At 42.5% G+C, this 16,748-nt stretch overlaps 1 protein-coding gene across 5 annotated transcripts in view; it reads left to right on the forward strand.

The window, feature by feature from the left end:
* The first annotated feature begins 730 nt into the window (after nucleotides 1-730).
* OSMR (oncostatin M receptor) overlaps nucleotides 731-16,748 on the forward strand; it is a 62,176-nt gene continuing 46,158 nt past the window's right edge. For 2 of the 5 annotated variants that reach the window (XM_045565770.1, XM_045565775.1), the window contains exon 1: nucleotides 1,020-1,201. The gene's annotated coding sequence lies outside the window, so the exon portion shown is untranslated. The other 3 variants (XM_045565772.1, XM_045565774.1, XM_045565773.1) reach the window with 3 other exon arrangements.

Here is a 16,748-nt window from a genome sequence, read left to right on the forward strand (position 1 = left end):
GATTCTAAGATACGATTTATAGCCATAGCCGATACTTGTTGATCACTCTTTGTTCTTCCCCTCACCTCCCTTCCATTGTGACACTTTGCAGGGTCCCCAAACCTGAACCAACCAGGCCCAGCTGGCCAGGAGGAAGGCCGTGGGCGGCCTGCAAAGCCGCCAGGCACGCGGACAGCGAGTCCTGCGGACCGGAGCCGGCCCACTCTCGCCCGGGCGGCCACGGAGGCGGCGATGTTGGAATTCTTTCCACACCTGCCTCAAAAGTCAATCTGGCTTCCGACATTCTATCATACAACTGTAAGGAGATGTCAAATACGTTTTTCAAAGGTCCCAACACAGTAAAGATTGGATTTTTAAGAAGAAAAGCAAGCCATGTTGTAGCATACGCCTCTTCGTGGGGAAAAAAAAAGGCTGCGGGACTGTTGGAAGAGGAAAACTTTGTCCCGCAGACGGGAGTTTAGAAGTCTGGCAAACGACTTTTCTTTTCCCTAAAGGTTTTCTGCCGGGGAGCCTCCAGGCTGGGCTGACAAGTGGCCACGCGGTCACTCGGGTTCCCCCAGCCCGGCGTGCGGCCGCGGGTCCCGGCGGCGCTGGCCCGGGCGGGACGGGCCCGCGGAGTTTTCTGTTTCCACTTTTCCCTCCCAGGCCTCTCCCACTTCCTCTGCCCGCCGGTCCCCGCCCGCCTGCCTGGTCCGGGCCTCCGGGCCGCTCTTCGCCCAGTGTCCCGTCCGTCTCCCCACCCCCACCCCGGGACCAAAAGGAGGCGAATTCCTGTGGGTCCCAGGAGTGCCAAGAGTGCACAGCAAGACGGGAAATTGCAAAAGTCCTCACCCCTCTGCCCTCCCCCGTGGCTTTCCCGTAACTCCCGCCCCTCGGCGCTCGCCCCGCAGCTGATTCATAGCCCGGCCGGGGCCGCCTCTGCACGTCCACACCCGCGTCCGCGCCCGCGCCGCGCCCGCGCCCCCCGCGCCGCCCAGGACTCGGCCCGGCTCTGCGAGCCCCTCGCCCGCGGCGTGAGTACTCGGCCCCGCGCGGCCGCCCCGCCTCCCCTGCCGACTCTTCCGACGGGCGGCGCGCGGGGACTCGCACGGCTTCCCAGCCCTTCCCGCGGGACGCGGCCGCCTGACCCCCTGCTCGGCTGCGACTGCCATCTGCGCGGGGACGGGGCCCCTGGGGTCCTCGCCGCTCGCCCGCCTACCTGGTGGGTAGCACTGCAAGATCAATTCCTCAGGAGCGCACCCTGCCGGGTCGCCCGCATTGCCTAGCCCGCTTGGAAGGTCCCCATCCCGTCGCCTCTTTCTCAAGCGGCAGGGGAGGTAAAATTCCCATTTGATCCGCTTTTGCCTCTCTCCCAGCACACGGTGTGGGAGTCCATCGCTGTTCGCAGCTGTCCCCCTCCCACCCTCATCTCCCACCCGACCGAGCCCACCTGGGAAGCCTGCCTCTCTCCACCCAGTGCCTGTTCGGACGTAGACGTGGGAGGAGCTCACGCACAGGTGGAGAGAGGAAAGCCCGGTGAGTCTGCGGTAGTGTCAGGGGCGCTTACCTTCTTCCCCAGCCACTGGAATGGAAGTAGCACCCCACCCCCCAAACACACCCTTTTATAGACAAGAAGTCTAGGCACGGAGGGGTTCAGTGACTCGTCCAAAGCCATACAGCTAGCTGTGCGGGCGCTGAAATCAGAGCCCAGGTCTCCCAGGCCGGGGCCTTTCCCCTGATAATGGTATTTTTTCCTGATAGTCCTTGATCAGCCTTCGTCCACCCACCCCTGCATCCGCCGGTCCATCCCGCCTGCGGCCTGGCCGGAGGGACAATGCTAGGTGTGGCTGAGAGAGGGGCTTGCTTACAGATCTGCCTTGAAAACACTTTCTGAACAAACTGTTCTACTCCAGAGAAGTAGACGTGGGGGTCTATGTAGGCAGAGGAGAAGATAGAATTGAATGTGGGGTATTTAATTTGAGCTAGAAGGAATTCTGGTAGAGGAGAAAGAAATTTGGGGTCTTATTCCCAAGTCTAAAACTGACTTTGGAACTTGGTCAAATTACTTATGGTCTCTCAGCCTCAGTATATCTGCAAAATAATGATGGTTCATCCTTGCTATGGACTATGCTAAGCACTTTACGTAAATTAGCTCATTTAAGCTTCACTAATGAGGCAGGTGCTAGTTTTGTCATTCTTGTCAATGAGGCCCAGAGAGGTTTAATAACTTGTCTATGGACTCATAGCTAGCAGGTGGCAGTGTCAGGATTTGGCTTCGCAGTCTGCTCATAACCATTGCGCTATACCTCAAACTCTAGGAGTGTTTTTGGAGTGTGCCTTGGGGGTGGTGTTTCATTATTGTCCTGCTTTGTCTCTGTCTGGGGCTGCTTTAAAATGTACTCAGAGACCCTGAGGTTGAAGGGCCTCAAACAGTCATAGTGGCCAAGGGTTTCCAAACTCAGCTGTGTCTGAGAATCATTCCTGGAGCTACCTACTCAGAATCTTCAGGGAGTGCTCTCAGTTTGGCATCTCCCCTGGAAGCATTCAGTACTGTTAGAATGCTTCCAGTGGCAGGAAACTCACCAGCTAACATTTTATTGCTGGACAGAGCTAATTCTCAGCTGTAATTTGTCTCCTTGTAACTTACATCTGGGCCTCAGTTCTACCTCGTTGTCCCAACAAATGTGTCTAAGCCTTTTGTATCAAAGGCAGCTTTGAGGAAAAAGGCTGATCTTGGGTGGTCAGCAGGGACTCCAGCCACATTGGGAAGAACACTTACACACTTGGTCTTCTTCCCTTTAGCCTTTTTTTTTTAACCTGAGCAGAACAGGAACATGTACCGGGACACACAGGGTGTTTCCAGATCTCTAATGTTTTTGTAACCCTTTTGTCCTGAGAAAGGAACCAAGTCAGGAAAACTATTATGATTTTGAAAGAGGAATCAGTGATACTGTATTTGACAAGAGGAGAGAGTATGTTTTCCTTGCGGAACTGGGCTGGGGCGTTTGTTGGCTACAGTAGAAGGAAAACTTAGTGAATGTTGTCTCGGTCATTTACAGGAACAGTGAGCCTTGGCCCTCCTTTCCCTGAGGGACGAAGTCCTTCTTGGTTTAAAAAAATATGTAAAATGGGAAAAAACAAAACAAACAGATTATCATGGCCTTGCTATAGAAACCCCCTCCTCCAGGCAGGCTTCCTTGTAGCTATTAATACATAACGTGAGAGCTTCTATTCCAATGGCTGTGTCCTTGGCTTCACAGCCTTCCTTCTCTCTTCATTTTAGTTCCACATTTTAGTTCCTCAGCATTTATTTACTTCAGATTGTATCTTATTTTTGTGTTCTAAAAATAATACAAGTTATGGCCGGGGATGGTGACCCGTGACTGTAATCCTGGCACTTTGGGAGACTGAGGCAGGAGGATCACTCGAAGCCAGGAGTTCAAGACCAGCCTGAGCAACAAGGCGAGATCCTTGTCTCCACAAAAAAACAGAAAAAATTAGCTGGGCATGTTGGTGTGCACCTGTAGTCCCAGGTACTCGGGATGCTGAGACAGGAGGATCACTTGAGCCTGGGAGTTTGAGGCTGCAGTGAACTCTGATGATGCCACTGCACTTTAGCCCAGGCAACAAAGAAAGAGACCCTATCTCAAAACAGCAATAATAATAATAATAAACGTTATAACTAAATACATTCTCATTGAAACAATATAAAGGTATTTGGAATGAAATTTAGGAGTACCATCATCACCTTACTCCCACTCAGAAGAGAGAAGGTTTTTTTCTTTTTTATAGATTTGTATTATATGTATGTACATATATTTTAAAATATGTAAATGAGATCTTACTAATTATTGTGCAGCTTGCTTTTTCACTTTCCAAGTCTAAGAGATCTTTCCATGTCTGTACATACCTCTTTTGTTAATGGCTACATGTTATTCCAAAGTAAAAATGTAATATAATTTATCCATCCTTTCCTTTATTGATGGACATTTGGGTTGTTTAAAATTATTTAGCATTAGCAACATTGCCTCAGGAAAGATTGCATATTCATCATTGTGCTCCAGTGTGGAGTATTTCTGTGGAGTAGAATACCAGGAGAGGTATTCTTGAGTCAAAATTGCCCATTTTTCCACTTGATAGATCAACCCTCCAAATTTTACCACCCCATCCCCCCCATGTACTAATGTAAACTCAGTGCATGGGAATCTGTTTCCCCTCATCCTTCTTAACACCAGCTGTTATCTTTTTTTTTAATTTTCAAATCTGGTAAATGAGTGGAACTCAATATAACATTTTAATTTGCATTTTGTTGATTACTACTATGATTTAATATCTTTATATATATTATTTATCTTTATATATTTATTGATGGTATCCTAGGAGATAAAAATATGTAATAAATATTAAATATAGTAGTGCTTCTCAAACTTCAATGTGGATATGAATCACCTGGGGATCTTTTTTAAATGAAGATTTTTATTTAATAGGTCTGTGTTGTGGCCTGAGATTTTGCATTTCTGATAAGCCACTATTGATAAGTAATATCAATACTGATAGTCCTTTGTCCGCACTTTGAGTATACAGTTTTTCACTGTTATTTTAAATTATATTGCTAGTGGTAGTATTTCCTATTTGTAATAAATGTGATTGACAGGATTTATAAATCGCTTTCTTTTAAAATTAAATGTTAAAGAAGTGAATTATAGTTGATTCCCTCTCTTCATTCTCTCTTCCCTTCCTCCCTTCCTTCCTCCCTCCCTTTTTTCCTTCCTTCCCTTGTTTTGTGTGTGTGTGTGTGTGTGTGTTTAAAGAAAGGTTAGTGAGAGCACTAAATGTAACACCTAGTTCTATTCTTAGATCTGAAATCATTGAGGCAATTTACTATCTAGATTATTTAAAACTGTTGACTTAAGATGAAGACAGTCACCTAAATCCAGTCTGAGAATGAAATCTAAAGTCAAGTGAAAGAAAAGTCACAATTGCAAGTGGTTTAGCAAATAGAAGAGGTAAGACATAAGGGAAACTTGGAAAAATATAAGACAAAAACAACTCTTGGAAGACAGGGAATGAGGTTCCACTGTTTGTGTGTGTGCCAACTTTTGAGAAGATGTAAATCAACTGAAGCTATCCTTTCTTGTGAGTAAATTTTTCACACATCGTGTTATCTCTTGGACAGCTTTCTGTACTCCCAGTCTTCCCAGTGGGGGGATTTTGAGCACGTTAACTTCATATATATACACCTCAGTGTGCTCATCTATTAGAAAGGGATGGCAGTATGTTTTTCTACCCAGGATACTGGTTACTTTTTGTATTTGGAAATGCATTATTAAAGTATTGCACTCTCTCAAAAGCTAAGAGGTCACGTATTTTTGTACAGAAACACCCTCCTAGGCTGATCCATTACCTAAAAAATACTTTTTCAGGTCTGTTCAATAGCCATGGGTTGAATGTGAATTGTAGAACACTGTCAACTAGTTTAATCCTGTTGGAGTTTATGGTTCAAGTATGGGAATGATGGAATTGGCACTACTTGCATAAGACTGAACCCAATATATTTAAAACATGCACACACACACACACACACACACACACACGTATTTTAAAGAATGCTTTATGTTACAGAATTACATAACTTGAAAGGAATTATCCACAGTTTCCCTCATCCTGCTCACCTCCCTCCTTCTGTGCCAGATATAAATTTGCAGCTGTTAGTAGGTGGGTGTGTCTTTTGCGGCCAGTATAGATCCTTCAAGTAGAAGACAGCAAGACAGATATAGATGTGTAAGAAGTTTGCTGGGGGAAGCATTAGGGAGGGATAGAGGGGAAAGGGGGCAGGAGAAGGCAGAGAGAGCCTTCAGACCCTCTGCCGGTCTGACACCTGTGAAAGGGCATAGAGAGAGGAAAGGTGGCAAGGAGTTGCTTCTAGCTACAGTGCAATTCTGAGAAAGTTTTGGCTAGGCCGAGAGGTAGATCCTGATCAACATTGCCCATTACAGATGTCCCATGTCAGGTGAAAAGGTTTGGCTTGATCATTGGCTGAGCAGCCTGGGGGTGTGAATGAGCAGCAGATCCATTCTGCTGGGCAGTGGCCAGAGGCTGTCAGTCATTTGTGCTCTCTCGAAGGGAGCTCTGAGTGGCACAGCTGCCACACTTCTCTTCCAGAGATGTTCTTGTGCTCACACTATTCTGAAACTTGCTTTTTTATTAGATATTTTAGAACATTCTTCCATGTCAACACATGGATCTAGTTCATTCTTTTTAACAGTTGCATAGTATTCCTTTGTAGAAATGAACAGTAATTGTATTTTTCAGTTCCTTTTGATGGAATCTTGGATTGTTTTAAATTTTTTCTCTCAATATATACAATGCTACAACAAAAAGTCTTTAAATATATATATCTTTACACTATAGGATAAAATTTCAGAAATAGAATTATAGAATTATTTCTGGGTCAAAGGAAAGGCATATAAAATTTTAGTAGATGTGGCCAAACTGACCTTTATAAAGTTGTACCCTCTGATCATTAGTGAGTGACAATGCCTATTTATGTAAACTCTTACCAGTGTGAGGTACCGAGACTATTTTAAGCTTTGCCAATTGGACACTACACAGACACACATATACAGATATACACAACTACAGGTTTAATTTGCATGTCTTTTTTTTTTTTGAAACAGAGTCTCACTCTGTTGCCCACGGTAGAGTGCAGTGGCATCATCATAGCTCACTGCAACCTCAAGCGATCCTCCTGCCTCAGCCTCCCAAGTAGCTGGAACTAACAGGCACATGCCAACATACCCGGCTAATTTTTCTAATTTTTGTAGAGACAGGGCCTCACTCTTGCTCAGGCTGATCTTGAACTCCTGGCCTCAAGCAATCCTCCTGCCTTGGCCTCCTGTTAGTCAACCCACAATGGGGGTTCTCTATTGCTCACAGCACAGAAAGCTGATTACTGAGACAATGAGGATTGTCAAGGAAGAAAAGATTTATTGTAGAGGACATGTCAACTGGGAGGTGGGAAGAATGAACTGTCTCAAATCTGCCTCCCCAACCAACAGGGTCAGGGGTTTGTCTGGAGGTGAAATGAATAATGCATGAGGGGAGTGAGCATCATTACATGTTTGGGGTGGAGTGCAAGGACACACAAGCACAGTGAGAAATCATGCTAGCACATAACATCCCATGATAAAAAAATGGTGGATAGGTCCCTCTCAGGGTGGGAATTTTAGTAGTATAATGAGCTAGAGGTTAATATTGGTCATTCTTTCAGCTCTGTGCACAGGCAGGATACGGGGAGTAGGTTGCTCAGCCGGTCCTTGGGCACAATCTGTGGTAGGGTGTCACTTATCTTGTCTTCTCCAGACAAACAGGTGGTGTAAGGCTTTGCAGTTATCTTGTGGCTGCAAGGAAGCTCTGCCCTTTCTGGGAAAGAAACTCAAAAGGGAATGTGTCAGAAAGTTACAAAGTTCTGGTCAGCAAATCTTACTGGCCTGGGAACTTGAAACAACAGAACTACAAAAAAGAAGAAACTATAAAAAATGTGTTCTTGCTTATGGAGACAGTTACACTCCCAAAATGCTAGGATTACAGACACGAGCCACCATGCTGTGCCTGCATGTCTTTAATTCTTACTGATATTGCTAAGTTTTTCTTTATTCTTTTTTTGGGAATTTGTACTTCCTTCTTTTCATGAATTACATAGTCATGTTTTTCTACAGAGTGTTTTGCCTTTTTAAAAACTTATTTCTAAGAGCTCTTTTTATATTAGGGATAGTAGCTCTTTGCAATATATACTGAAACTATTATTTCCAGTTATAGTGCTAACATTTTTAAATATTTATGTAATCAGTGTAGCTCTCTTTGTCTTTATTGCTTCTGTGTTTTATATCATGCCTGACACATTATACAAATACTCACCCATGCTTTATTTTAGTACTTTTAATGGTTTTATTTCTTGCATTGATATGTTTGTTCATCTGGAATTTATTTTGCTGAAGGCAGTAAACTAGTAGCAATAATGATACAATTAACATTAATTGGATTTACTGTGTGTACATTCTCATAATCCCATTTAATCCTCATGCCAATGTTATGAGGTAGATTTTTTTTATTCTTGTCCTTGGCCATATAGTTATGACGTACTAGAGTAGAGATTTGACCCTATGCAGTCTAATGTCACAGTCCATGTACTTAATGCTACAGCTTCCTTTCCCCAAAAATGTCCAGGCAATTGTTCCAGGACCACTTTGGAGAATGATGTATCTTTTCTCAAATGATTTAAAATATCACCACTAGCATATACTGTATTAAATCCTGACATTTTTTGGATCTAGAATATTCTTTGGATTCTGGTTTTTCATTTCTTTCTTTGGCTTCATTACCACTTAGAGATTCGGCTTTAATCCTAGCTGATGTCACAAATTACTGAAATCTTTAACTGAACATCGCATAAAAAAAATTCAGTTGTACATGAGCTAATTTAGTCCCATAAATCAGGGTTTACCTTCCAAAACTGGTAGAAACACTTAACTGTTACCCACTGGATGGGTTCAAGCGGTGGGGGAGGGGGAGAAGTGCTCAGAACTGCTGTGGGGGTAGCTGTGGTGGGGGAGCCTCGAAGAGGAAGGAAATTGGAGTGAAACCTTATAGGTAACCAATCCTAGGCTGTAACGGTGGAGTTCCTGCAGAGGGGCTCCCCAATATAAATGGCAGTGCTCTTTATAAATAAATAAAACTGAGAATTGTGGAGAACCTCCAAGAAGTGGCAAGCAATTCTTTGTACTGCTGCACGGAACTGTTTCATAAATGCACACACCCAGGCGCGCGTTCTCCGTGAACAGCTTCTTTCTTTAAGACAGCATTTGCATGTGACATCATCGGCTCACCCAGCCAGTTTTCAAGAATTTGGCAACACACCCATATTCTTGGGAAGCAAATGACTAGTATCACGCTGCTTCTCATGGGGATTATTTGCGGAGAGGAAACTTCTCAGGAATAAATATTTCATTGCTGACAGAACAAGAAATGCCGCTGAGGAAGGCCAGACTAATACCCATTTTTAAAGTAGTGCTTTATTACGCATGCGTTCTTTCTGCTGAGGCACCTCGACTGAGATTGAGGTGTTGCAAAAACACAAGATTTAAATCTGAAGTTCTACAAAATGAGTGGGAGCTTTTCTTTTCTTTCCTTCCTTCCCTCTCCCCGGAGAAGGAACGTCAACATAAGATAATGAGTTAGGCATTATGCGGCAATAGTAAAGGTAGAAAGTCCTGAAAAGGAATCTGTTTTCATAAAATAAGATTGAATGCAAAGAAGAGAGAAACCTGGTACAAATTTCAGTTCATTCACCAAGTATTTACTGGGTAGGAGCTGTGTTTTGGGCCTGTGACAGAGGCCGGGGAGTAAGACCCAGGCCTGCCCACAGTGGCTCCTAGTTTAGTTGGAAATGATGGAGATCTGAAAAATAGAAAGAAAGGACACATTTGGGGAAAAGACTAAGTAATGTGGATGAGGCAGGAAAGCTTGTTGTTTTTTCCTTTCCAAATGCTGCTGTTTCACACTTCCCTGACTTCCTTTTCTCACTGGAAATTGGACGTAGCAATGCTCGTCACGGCAGTTGTGGGGACAGAAAGCCTGCCAGGTGGGTGAGAGGGCCGGGCGGCCTTTTCCATGTCGCAAGCAGAGCGGGGGAGACACCCACCCAGCCTGGCGCACCGCCAACAGCAGCGGGACTGCGCTGCCCCCGCAGGAGCTCCGCAGGTTCCTCCTCGCCCGCCAGCCCACCCGCCACCTCGAGGTGAGCCAGGAAAGCCTGGCCTACTCCTGGGTCTTCATGTCGATGTGCACGAGGGGCCGTAATGTAAGGTGTGGAGCGCCCCAGGGCTCTGTGCTGGGCCTCCGCTCTTTGCTGTCTGTATTCCCTGCCTTGATGATCTCCTAGTCCCACAGCTTTAAGTACTGTGCGTACGCACCACGGACACCTGAATGTGTGCCCCTAGATGTGTACCTGCCGCCACGACCTCTGCCAGGGACTCCAAATTGTGTCTCCAGCTAGCTGCCTGGCACCTCCCCTTGGAAGTCAAAGAAGAATCCCTCAACATCTGGCAAATTGAACTCTTGATACAGACTCTTCCACACTCTCTGCTTCTCCATAAAGGGTAATTCCATGCTTCAGCGGGCTCAGACCAAACTTCTAGCAACCATCCTTGATGTCTCACTTTGTCACCATCCCAGGTCCTTTCATCTTTAAAATCTTTGCTGAATTCCACCACTGCCCTCGGCTCCCACGGCTGTCAGCTGGTCTGAGCCCCCCATTGTAGGCGGGCCCCCTGCGCTAACCCTGCAGCCGCTGCCCTCCTTGCACGCCCCCTTCGGTCTCCTCCTTCCGGGTCCAGCTCAGCGTGAGCCAGACCACGTTGCTCCTCTGCTCAAAATGCTCCCGCGGAGCTCACCGCTGGAGTGGGGCCCACGTGTCGCCGTGTCTGGCCTCTATGCATGCAGTGCTGCCTGCTCGCTCCTCGGCCACACCGCTCCTTGTCGCTCCTTGACGCTGCCAAGCACTCTCCCACCAGGGTCTGCAGGGTGCGCTGCCCACCTCCAGGTTCTTCACTGTAGTAGGCAGGGTGCCACCGGGAACAGCGGGCACGCTCAGAATAGGGTAACGTGGGGAGGATTTATTTACAGCTGTGGAGTCGGGACCACGTGGGGCTTGAAGGCAGCGAACTCAGAGTCCTTGGTGTCTGTTTTTCCACACAGCATCACTGCGAGGAAAACTGCTCCTGGGACATTTTCCCAAAGAGGGCTCCGTGGTGTCGCCGGGGTGTGCTTCCAACTGCCAACTTCTGTTCTGCAAGTTTTGTAAACCTTGCTGGTGTTTCCAGAAGGTGTTTGGACAACAGCTAGGACTCCTATTCCTTCCTTCTGCCCATGGTCCTTAGGTGGTCTGGGATGTGAAACCCTGGAGGTGGCGTGTTCGGTCCCACCGCTGGAAATAATAGTCACTCTGCTCATGTGCTGAGTCACGATTGCCACCCGCCCCCGCATGTGTAAAACAGTGCAGGTCAGAACTGATGACGGCAAGAATAAGAACTCTGCGTGCGGAAGCTGACGCCTGGGAGTCCCAGCCCCGAGTGTGTGAGAGACGGCGGGCAGGGAAGGAATTCCAGACAAGACTACGCTGATGATTTGCAGAGACTCTCTTGTGATGCCCAAACCCTAAAAATACATCTTTTGTAAATACTCGTGTTTTTCCATGGCTTAGTATGAGAGCCTTTATTCTCTAATCACTGCTTACCCTTATATAGCAGGTGGCTTCTTGTTTTTAGTTTTAAGTTTTTCTGCCCCTGTGACTTGTTGAATTTTTTTTTTTTTTTTTTTTTGAGACAGAGTCTCACTCTGTTGCCCGGGCTAGAGTGAGTGCCGTGGCGTCAGCCTAGCTCACAGCAACCTCAAACTCCTGGGCTTAAGCGATCCTACTGCCTCAGCCTCCCCAGTAGCTGGGACTACAGGCATGCGCCACCATGCCCGGCTAATTTTTTCTATATATATTTTAGTTGGCCAGCTAATTTGTTTCTATTTTTAGTAGAGACTGGGTCTCGCTCTTGCTCAGGCTGGTCTCGAACTCCTGACCTCGAGCGATCCACCCACCTCGGCCTCCCAGAGTGCTAGGATTACAGGCGTGAGCCACCGTGCCCGGCCTAACTTGTTGAGTTTTTGTGACATGTAAAATATTTGATTTACTAGGAAAACTCCAAATTTTTTACAACATTTTAAATTGTCCTTTCATTAAGAAAACATTTGACAGCATGCACATCACCCTCTGAATCACCTGCTTTTAAATTTATGAGATGAGATTTCCTGTCCGTGGTGACACCTTGCATTCCTCAGCTGTTGTGAATGTAGGAGGATGAGATACTAGCCCTGTAGCATAAAAGAGGTATTTAAAATTACATACAGTGTCGACTCTTCACTTTGGGCATTTCCCTTTGACTTCCTCTGCATTGTGAGCAGAAACTATTTCCTCTGGAATTAGTTTTCCCCCTGGCTTTGATACTCAGTTGTAATAAGAACCTATTCGAAGGTTTTGGTTTTTTTTTTACTTTTATTTTATTTATAATTGATATATAATAGTTTTACATATTTCACAGATTCAGTGCAATGTTTCAATGTATATATATACATTGTATACTGATCAAATCAGGGTAGTTAGCATTTCCATATAACTTTAAACATTTATCCTTTCTTTGTGGTAACATGTAAAATCCTCTCTTCCAACTATCTTTTCAAAAATGTTTCTGATTGATACATAATAATTATATATATTTATGGGGTACATGTGATATGATATTTTGATCAAATCAGGGTCTTTAGGATATTTATAACCTTGAACATTTATCATTTCTTTGCGTTGGGAGCATTTCAAATCTTGTCTTCTAGCTATTTTGAAATATAAAATATATATTGTTAACTATAGCCATCTTACTGTGCTATTGAACAGCAGAACTTATTCCTTCAATCTAACCATATATTTGTACCCATTAACCAGACTCTCTTCATCCCACCCCAGCCCTTCCCAGCCTCTGATACCTATCATTCTACTCTCTACCTCTGTGAAATCCACTGTTTTAGCTCCCACATATGAGTGAGAACACAGGATATTTGTCTTTCTGTGCCTGGCTTATTTCACTTAACATAATGACCTCCAGTTCCGTCTATGTTGCTGCAAATGGCAAGATTTCATTATTTTTATGGCTGAATGGTATTCCGTTGTGTATATACACCACATTTTCTTTATCCATTCATCTGTTGATGGACTTTTATGTTAATTCCATATCTTGGCTATTGTGAATAGTGCTGCAGTGAACATGAAGGTGCAGGTACCCCTTTGATATACTGATTTCCATTCCTTTGTATAAATATCCAGTAGGGGACTGCTGGCTTGTGTGATAGTTCTATTTTTATTTCTTTGAGAAACCTCCATACTGTTTTCTATAATGGCTATACTAATTTACATTCCTACTTATAGTCCCTTGTTAGATGAATAGTTTGCAAATACCTCCTCCCATTTTTAGGTTGTCTCTCTACTCTGCTGATTGTTTCCTTTGCTGTGCAGTAGCTTTTTAGTTTAATATAGTCCCATTTGTCTATTTTCATTTTTGTTGCCCGTGCTTATGAGGTCTTAGCCATAAAATCTTTGCCAAGTCAATGTTCTGAAGTATTTCCCTCCTAAGTTTTCTTCTAGTAGTTTTATTGTTTCAGGTCTTATGTTTAAGCTTTTAATACATTTTAAATTAATTTTTCTATATAGTGAATGATAGAGGTCTAGTTTCATTCTTCTGCATATGGATATCAAGTTTTCCCAGCACTATTTATTGAAGAGGATGTCCTTTCTGTATGTTCTTGGAATCTTTGCCAAAGTCATAGGGCTGCCTTTTGGCTGGAACTGTCATTTTCTAGTAATTCACCAAAATGATGAACACAAAGGGAAAGAGGAAAGGCACCCAGTGTATGTTCTCTAGGCCTTTAGAAAACATGGAGTTTTTCTTTGGCCATATGCATGTGAATCTACAAGAAAGTTGATATTGTAAACATCAAGGGAATGGGTACTGTTCAAAAAGGCATGCCCAAAAATATTATCATGGCAAAACTGGAAGAGTCTATGTTACCTAGCATGCTGTTGGCATTGTTGTAAACAAACAAGTTAAGGGCAAGATTCTTGCCAACAGAGGTAATATGCATATTGAGCATATTAAGCACTCTAAGAACCAAAATAGTCTCCTGAAACATATGAAAGAAAATTTTCATAAAAAGAAGGAAGCCAAAGAGAAAGACACCTAGGTTCCACTGAAGCACCAACCTGCTCCATCCAGAGAGGCACACTTTGTGAGAACTAATGGGAAGGAGCCTGAGCTGCTGGAACCTATTCCATATGAATTCATGGCATAATAAGCATAAAAAATAAAAGACCTCTGGACTATAAAAATGTTTTTCTTCATTAAGTGGAAGTGTGTAACTTCCCCTAATATTTAAAGCAAATTTTAATTGTGTCCTGAAAAAAATAAAAAAGAAGTCAGTTGGCTGCAAATATGTGGATTTATTTCTAGGTTCTCTATTCTGTTCCATTGGTCTATGTGTCTGTTTTGATACAAATACTATGCTGTTTTGGTTACTACAGCTTTGTAGCAACTTTGTAGTGTGATATCTTAAGTTTTATTCTTTGTGCTAAGGATTGGCTTGGCAATTTGGGATCTTTTGTGGTTCTATATACATTTTCAGATTGTTTTTTTCTCTATTTCTGCGAAAAATTCCATTGGTATTTTGTTAGGGATTTCATTGAATCTATTGATTGCTTTGGGAGTATGGTCATTTTAAAAATATTAATTCTCTCAATCCATGAGCATGGGATGTCTTTCCATTTGTTTGTGTCCTCTTCATTTTCATTCATCAGTGTTTTGTAGTTTTACTTGGAGAGGTCTTTCAACTCTGTGGTTAAATATATTCCTAGGTGTTTTCTGAGGCTATTGTAAATAGGATTGCTTTCTTCATTTCTTTTTCAGCCAGTTTATTATTAGTGTATAAAAACACTACTGATTTTTGCATGCTGATTGTGTATCCTACAACTTTACTGAATTTTTTGTCAGTTCTAAGAGATTTTTAGTGGAGTCTTTAGGGTTTTCTATATACAAGACTATGTCATCTTCAAAGAGGGACAGCTTGACCTCCTCTTTTCCAATTTGGATGCTTTTTATTTCTTTCTTTTGCCTGCTTTCTTTGGCTAAGACTTTCAGTACTATGTTGAATAAGAATGGTGAAAGTGGGCATCCTTGTCTTGTTCTAGTTCTTAGAGAAAAGGGTTTCACCTTATCCCCATTCAGTGTGATGTTAGCTGTGAGTTTGTCATATATGGTCTTTATTATACTGAGGCATATTCCTTCTATGCCTAATTTGTTGAGAGTTTTTATAATGAAGGGAAGTTGAATCTTATCAAATGTGTTTTCTGCATCTATTGAGATGATTGTATAATTTTTGTCCTTCATTTCTGTTAATGTGATGTACCATTCTTTCATTCCTGGGATAAATCTCACTTGATCATGGTGTATTATTTTTGTGATGTGTTGTTGGATTCAATTTGCTAGTATTTTGTTGAGCATTTTTGCATCTATGTTCATGAGGGATATTTTGTTTCTTATGTGTCCTTGTATCAAGATAATGCTAGCCTTGTTGAGTGCGTTAGGGAGAATTCCCTTCTCTCCAGTTTTTGGAATAGTTTGAGAAGAATTGGTGTTAGTTCTTCTTTATCAGTTTGGTACAATTCAGCAGTAAAACTGTCTGATCCTGGGATTTTCTTTGTTGGGAGACTTTTTATTACTGATTCAATCTTGTTACTTATTTGTTCAGTTTTCCTATTTCTTTCTGGTTCAATCTTGGTACGTTGTATGTGTCCAGAAATTTATACATTTCCTCTAGGTTTTCCAATTTATTATCATATGGTTGCTCATTATAGTCACTGAAAATCCTTTGTATTGCTGTGATATCAGTTGTTATAACTCCTTTTTCATTTCTGATTTTATTTGGGTCTTCTCTCTTTTTTCTTAGTTAGAATAGTAGTTTATTGATTTTGTTTATCTTTTCAAAAAACCATCTTTTTGTTTTGTTGATCCTTTATAATTTTTTGGTCTCTATTTCATTTACCTCTGACATGATCTTTATTATTTATTTCCTTTTACTAATTTGGGGTTAGGTTTGCTCTTGGTTTTCTAGCTACTTGAGGTGCATTGTTAGGTTGTTTGTTTGAAATCTTTCTACTTTTTTGATTTAGGCATTTATTGCTATAAACTTCCCAAATTGAACTCCTTTTTCTGTATCCCTTAGGCTTTGTTATGATGTGTTTCCATTTTTATTTGCTTTGAGAAATTTTTTTCATTTCCTTCTTGATTACTTCCTTGACCCAGTGATCATTCAGGAGAATGTTGTTTATTTTCCACATATTAGTACAGTTTCCAAAGTCTCTCTTATTGATTTCTAGTTTTATTCCATTGTAGTCTATGAAGATACTTGACATGATTTCAGTTGTTTTTTTTTTTTTTAATTTGTTGAGACTTGTTTTGTGCCCTAACATGATCTATCCTGGAAAATGTTCCATGTGCTAATGAAAATAATGTGTATTTTGCAGCTGTTGGATAAAATGTTCTGTAAATGTTTGTTAGGTTCATTTGCTCTAAAGTGCAGTTTAAAGGCAATGTTTCTTTGTTCATGTTCTACCTCGATGATCTGTCTAATGCTGAGAGTGGAGTGTTGAAGTCCCCAACTATCATTGTATTAGAGTCTATGTCTCCCTTTAGGTCTAGTAATATTTGCTTTGTATATCTAAGTGCTCTGGTGTTGGGTGCATATATATTTGGAGTTGTTAAATCCTCTTGCTGAATTGATCCTTTTATCATTATATAATGACCTTCTTTGTCTCTTTTTACACTTTTTGACTTAAAATCTATTTTAGCTAATATAAGTATAGTTACTCCTGCTCACTTTTGGTTTCAGTTTTCATGGAATATCTTTTTCCATCCATTTACTTTCAGTCTATATGTATCTTTACAGGTGAAGTGAGTTTCTTGTAGGCAGCATATAGTTGAGTCATTTTTTAGGGGTTAGGTGATCATGTTTTCTAATCCATTCAGGCAGTCTATGTCTTTTAAGTGAGGGGTTAATTTGTTTACATTCAAGGTTATCATTGATAGGTTAGAACTTATTCCTGTCATTCTGTTATTGTTTTC

This window comes from Lemur catta, chromosome 12, assembly GCF_020740605.2.
Source record: "Lemur catta isolate mLemCat1 chromosome 12, mLemCat1.pri, whole genome shotgun sequence".
Lineage (NCBI taxonomy): Eukaryota > Metazoa > Chordata > Mammalia > Primates > Lemuridae > Lemur > Lemur catta.